Genomic DNA, 6,972 nt, shown 5'->3' on the forward strand with positions numbered 1-6,972 from the left:
TTTCATTACCATCACCCTGATCCAGAAAAAAGACAAAATGTTCCCTCTGCAAGCATATTATTAGAATGCTTCCATGACTAATATCACTTTTTCATTAGCATGTGTAGAGGTTATGAATTGCAGAACGCAGAACAAAGACTCATGTATGCAAGAAATAGAACTTTATTTTATTATGAATAGTTTGGAGTCCTCATACCATAAGGTTGAAGACATCAGGTATTATCAACTAGAGGCTTCTCACTAATCCTTAGTGGACATTTAGCTATGCTGGCATCTGCTCGTTTAGCCTTTGGTTTTTTTGTCAGCAACACCTCTCTTTTTTTGAATATTTTATTCTCATCCACTTTTGATACATTCTAGTGCCATGCAGTACCAGTGGTGTTGTCCAAGACCTTTCATCATCTCTGATGCACTGCAAGGCATACAGATCATTTTTTAAATGTTTTCCACACAGTGCTGGGAAACTCTATTAAGGTATGCCATTCTCCTCTTGTCATATAGACTCTTCAGCCATATCAAGTATCATTGACCTTATATAATCATGAAGACAGTGATTCTGCCAGTGTAGAATATGACAGAATAAAGCAAACCAAGCTACCAAGAGCAGCAGGAGTAAGGTCAATGTCCTTGGGAGTGTAACAGGGATGAGGGGTTGAGAATCAGAGCAATGGCTCTGGGTCTTTTAAATGACAGGAATGCTAGTCTTTTTGATTCTGAATCACACTGGCGTTATATAGTCCATTGTTCCAAGAAACCCATCATGCAATGGGGAGAAGCTCCAAAGTAAGTGAATCAGGCTCAAATTCTGTGGAAAGAAAGAAGGTGATTGATACCATTCTGTATCTGCTTGGTCTTAATACTATAGATTATTGAATTCACAAAAGGGGGAAGAGGAAGTAGACATAGCTCATGATAATATGCACTACATGTGACACATATTTTCCAAATCGATGAATGAGGGTCAGCCCAGTGACAGTGACATAAAAAACCAGAACAGCTAATATGGGAGACACAAGTATTTAGAGCCTTAGCCCGCTCTTTACCTGAGGCAATTCCCATGACAGTCTTAAGAATTAGGATATAAGAGATAAGGATAAGCACAGAGTCCGAGAAACCAGTTAATGAGACCACAGCTATAGGATAGAGTCTGTTGAAGGTGATGTCAGCACAGGCCAGTTTGATCACATCCTGGTGCAGACAGAAGGCATGGGAGAGGACATGAGATTTGCAGTAGGGGAATTGAGAAAGGGTGATGATTATGGGCACAATAAATATAAATCCCCTCATTAGAACCCCAAGACCTATCTTCACCACGGTTGTGTTGGTGAGAATGGAGGTGTATCTCAGGGGATTGCAGATGGCAATAAAACGATCATAGGCCATGACAAGTAAGACTCCCGACTCCACAATAGAGAATGAGTGGATTAGATAGGCCTGGAAGTATCAGGCCTCATGGCTGATCTCCCTGTGATTCAGCCACAGAACACCAAGCACGGTAGGCATTGTTGTCAAAGTCACTCCAAGGTCTGTGGCTGCCAGCATAGCCAGAAAGTAGTACATCGGCTCATGAAGAGTGTGTTCTTCTCTGATAAGGAATAGAAGGGTGCCATTGCTGAGAAGTATGGAGACATAGATGACAAAGAAGGAGATGGAAATCCAACGATGAAATATCTCCAGACCTGGGAAGCCAGTCAGTAGAAAAGGGACAGCACTGATGTTGGACCACATGGTGGAATCCTGAGGAGAAGCAGAAAGAGATCTCTGCAGACCAGAACTGTCCAGTAGAAATATAATTTGAGCCACTTATGTTATTTTAAATTTTCTAGTAGCCACATTAAAAAGGGTAGAAAGGAAAGAGTTGAAATTATTTTAATAATATATTATATTTAATCCACTATATCCAAAATATTGTCATTTCATAGGTAATCAGTGTGAGGATCATGAATGAGCTATTTTTACGTTTTTTGTGCTAATTATTCAAAATCCAGTTTGTAGTTTATACTTACAGAACATCCTAAATCAAGCTAACCATAGGCTACAGTATTGGATAGTACAGCTCCAGACTACAAAATTTATTTTTGCCATATCATTTGAAAACTAAGAAGTCAGTCTTTGAATAGAATAGCGCTCAACTTGTATCCCTTCTTAGTAAACTTCTCTTCTGGGTACTCTAATTCCAATATTTTCTAATCCCTCATTACCTTGGTCAGAATCTTCTGCTAAAGCTTACCTGAATGTCTAGCTCGATCTCACCTAAATCCAAGACTCTTTGTCTGTTTCTAGTACTGACTTCTAGTTTTTTCTCCTCTCTATTGTGAATAAGTTTTATATCATAGGAAAAAAATTCAGCACACTTATTTTGGATACACCATTCATATTATGTGTTCATTGATTTAACAAATGGGAATTTATGATATCTATATAAATGAGGAAATGGGTGGAACTCTAAGTATACAAACCTCATCATTTGTGAATAATAAAAATAAGTTCTCTTTGGATTATATCATCTTTACTAGAATTGAAGCTTACTTAATACTTTGTATGGATAAATGTATTATGCAATCCCACAGGATCAACCCACTCAGGGAGCCCCAAAGAAGGGTGCTTGAAGTCTGCAGGTATGTTCTGACCCCATGTAATTGTTATATTTCTAAACTTTATGGAGTTTACTACTCCACTGTATTTGGTGTCAGAAGACAGAAGAGAGAAACTTGGAAGTGACTCTTTTCTCAGTTCCTAAAGTTTACCTAAGGACAATCATATTTGTTTCCATTACTCAGTAATCTGATATTTCTTGCTTCTTTAAATCACACATGGTTGTGCTAAATGCAATGAATATAGTAGTAAAAAAGTAGGCACACTTATTAGAATGGACAAAATCGAGAACACTAACAACACCAAATGCTGGTGAGAATTTGGAGACACAAGAACTCTCATTCATTGCGGTGGAACTGCAATATGGTACAGCTGCTTTGGAAGACAGTTTGACAGTTTCTTACAAAACAAAACACACTCTTATCATACAATCCAGTAATCATGCTCCTTGGTATTTACTCAAAGAAGTGGAAAACATATCTACACAAAAACTTGCACACATATGTTTATAGTATCTTTATTCATAACTGTCAAAATTGGAAGCAACTAAGATGTCCTTCAATAGGTGAATGGATACATAAACTGTGATAATCCATATAGTGGAATATTATTCAGCACTAACAAGAATTGAGCTATCAACCCATGAGAAGACATGGAGGAACCTTAGATGAATATTAACTAAATGAAAGAAGTTAATATGAAAAGGCTACATATTGTATGATTCCAATTATATGAGATCTGGAAAAGGCAAAACTATGGAGACAATAAAAAGATCAGTGGTTTCCAGGAGCGGATGGATGGGGGAGATGAATAAGCAGAGCACAGAGGATTTTTAGGGTAGAGAAAATACTTTGTATGGTATTATAATGATGGATATATGTCATCATACTTTTGCCAAGCCCACAGAATGTACAATACCAAGAGTAGGGAACCCTAAGGTAAACTATGGACTTTGGGTGATTGATTTGTCAATCAAGTTCATCTTTGGTAAAAAAATGTGCTATTCTGATGAACGATGTTGATCATGAGGGAGGCTATGCATGTGTGGGGACAGAGAGCATATGGGAAATCTCTGTATCTTCCTCTCAATTTTCTTGTAAATCTAAAACTGCTCTAATAAACTTAAATCTTAAAACAAAAGGAAAACAGATAGTATTCCTGAACTCTTATCTTATAGTCTAATGAGGTGGATGCATATTAAACATTGATTGTCATAACAGACATGTGAAAAATAAAAGTGACAATAAATGTAGAATCCTTAGATTATACTAAATGCAAAATAAATATTAGTGAGCAATAAATATAAATGTCTTTTCCCATCTTTCTGTTTAATTGATATTTCCCTTCCATCTCAATAATCAATCTTTTGTTTCTCCTAGAATTCTCACTTTCGTTTTTCCTAAACTCTCATTACTTCATTTTCAGTTCTGTCTTTTATCTTCTATCTTTTTCTTTTATCTTTTATCTATCTTTTATTTTCTATTACCAATCTCTCATACCTAGTGGCTCTAATTAAATCAATCTAATTAAAACATGGATGTACTCCCAATCAGTTACTAACATTGATGGTTAAACTGATTTATGTAATTAACATTGACTTCCAAATAATATTTACTTATACCCTAGTTGGTTATTTGTAAGCTGACTGATCCGAGCACTGAATTCTCTCAAATGTGTCCAATTAAGAATCACCAATATTGGGCCGGCTCCGTGGCCGAGTGGTTAAGTTCAAGCGCTCCACTGCAGCAGCCCAGGGTTCGGATCCTGGGCGCGGACATGGCACCACTCGTCAGGCCACGTTGAGGCAGCGTCCCACATCCCACAACTAGAAGGACATGCAACTAAGATATACAACTGTGTATGGGGGGGTTTGGGGAGATAAAGCAGAAAAAAAAAAAGGAAGATTGTCAACAGTTGTTAGCCCAGGTGCCAATCTTTAAAAAAAAAAAAAAAGAATCACCAATAACTCACCAACTACCTGCATATGTGGACACCATCAGGCCCTCCAGGCTCAAGTTTTTCTCCAATAGTAGACATGACTGATCAGGACTGACTGTGTCTTACCCCCAGTGGAGCTCTTACTCAATGATCATTTCCAAGACTTAAGGGAACATTAGCTCTTAAAGGTAGGCATTGAGATAAGAATACACACATAGTTTCATCCTATAACTAAGAATTAGTCAAATTAATGAAGGCAAAAGGAACAAAGAAGAAGAAAGAGAGGCAGAAAGGTAATATAGGGATATATGATAGAAGGAAAACAGCATAGAGAACAGCACCAAAAAGAGAAGTAATATAGAGACCTACATGCGTCGTAATGACCCCGCCCTGCATTTTCACTACCAACCTCAGTCTCTCTTTCCCTTCCTGCCTCTTCCAAAGAATATTCCTATTGCTAGAAAAATTTCTTGATAGCCTTGGGCTATCAAGAAAGTCTAGGTAGCAACCTGAATCTCTTGGTTATTTATACAAGCATCCAGGACAAAAATATCACTGCTTATCTCTGAGGACTGGGTATTTTCTAGGGAGTTGAACTTTTATACTGCAATTTGTTACAGTGGACAGAATTGTGGAGATGGATAGCTTTCCTCAGTTCTCTATTTACCTTCTTGCAACATCTACATGAAGGAAGAGTAGTCCAAGAAGACTGGTCATCTTTATGATCCTCTCTATTATTTCCATTCCATTTTCCCACGGTCACCAGAGCCTTACCTGGGGCACCGGGAACTAAGGAGAGGGGTAATTGCTGGGTCTCAATGTAGAACCTCACGCAAGGAGTTCTCTTTGAAGACTGCCAACAAAGTAAAAAGGGAGGTCTTTATTACGCTGTGGAATCAAAGGAGAAAAATCAACTACTCTCCTTGTCACTGAGCCTCAGAAAAACATGGAACCAGAGACTTGAGGGTTTGGGGGGATTTTTGCATTTCCTTGTTTATAATTTAATCCAAATGCTTATTATAGTCTGAGACCACTCATCTCATGGAAAACATGACTATTAACAATTCTAAGCATATCATCTTTCTAATTCTACCACAATGAAAGCATAACTCTTTTTTATGATTTTATTATGAAAATTCCTGAAAAAGATTCTGACTGGCTTTACATGGCAGGGAATAGGGGTTTGGAGATATAGTGAAAAATATCAACTCCTATAAGGAAGCACATTTTCGGAGTGGAAGAAGGAGAAATTCTCAGAAGACGGTAGATGCTGCTTCTATAAGCATGGTGGAGTACAGGGAAGAAAACAGATTCCACTCGAGATGGCAGAGTACAGTTTACACTGGCCTTAGAATTAGGAGATATGGATTTGAATCACAACTATACTGCTTATAAACTGTATGTCCTTGAATAAGATATTTAACTTTTCTTATCTTCGTATTCCTCATCTATAAATTAGTGACAATGATATCTACCTCATGATATTATTATAAATAATATAAGTTATAGATGTAGTGGTCAGAGTAGGAGAAATTGAGGGACACATGTTGGATTTCACGGACATTTGAAAAGTGACATAACTTACTGTCACATACATACACGCAAACTAACAATTTAGTTTTCAAACTGTGTTACTTGGATACCATAGAATATGAAAGAATAAAAAAATGAATAAAACATATAGTTACTCTCTTTTTATGAGCTCACTCCTTTCACAAGTAAATTTCTTGATGAAATAGACAAAAAATGAGAGTTGCAGGTTTCTTATGTTGGACTCCTTATAAGCAAAGCCAGGCGAGGGATTCAGATGTATGTAATTTATTAATAGATTCTCTTGGGAGACTGGTAGTGAGGAAAAGCAGGGCAGGTGGGGAAAGGAGCTAAGTTAGGACAAAGTCCCATGGGGATTTTAACGTCAGAAAGTAAGAGCATTGGTATATGTCCATGGCCTGCTTCCTGGGGACCAGGGACTGCAATCTTGGTGAGGCAATTCTAGTTGAGCTGAGAATGATAACCTGAAGAAAGCAGTAAATGTGAGCAATGAGCAACCAACACTCACAGGAGCAAGGGGTATGTGCACACTTCTGAAAAGTGATCTGAACAAAGCACCAATGACACCAATAGCATGTACTATATAAGTCCCTCTCTTGGTTCACCTAGTTCCTTCTCTGCTTTGATTGAGGTGTAATAAAGATATAGCTTCCACACTTTGAGATTGCTTTAACTTGAGTTCAAGTCCTTTCCTAACTCATCAGAATATTTCAATCAAATAAGAATAATATTATTTTATTTCTTGAGACATTCACAATTATAATATGGAGTCAGGGTACATGTACAAAAAGAAATTATTCTTCCAAAATTGTGGAAATCTATGCCTTCAGTCCCTCAGGACTTGTTCATAGCAAAAGGATGGAGAGGAAACTCCCTCTTCCACTCAGA

At 37.5% G+C, this 6,972-nt stretch overlaps 1 pseudogene; it reads right to left on the reverse strand.

The window, feature by feature from the left end:
- Positions 1 to 798: 798 nt before the first annotated feature.
- LOC103554265 (olfactory receptor 51B2-like) lies at positions 799 to 1,728 on the reverse strand (annotated as a pseudogene).
- Between the last annotated feature and the right edge of the window lie 5,244 nt (positions 1,729 to 6,972).

The sequence above is a fragment of the Equus przewalskii genome, chromosome 6 (genome assembly GCF_037783145.1).
Source record: "Equus przewalskii isolate Varuska chromosome 6, EquPr2, whole genome shotgun sequence".
Classification (NCBI taxonomy): domain Eukaryota; kingdom Metazoa; phylum Chordata; class Mammalia; order Perissodactyla; family Equidae; genus Equus; species Equus przewalskii.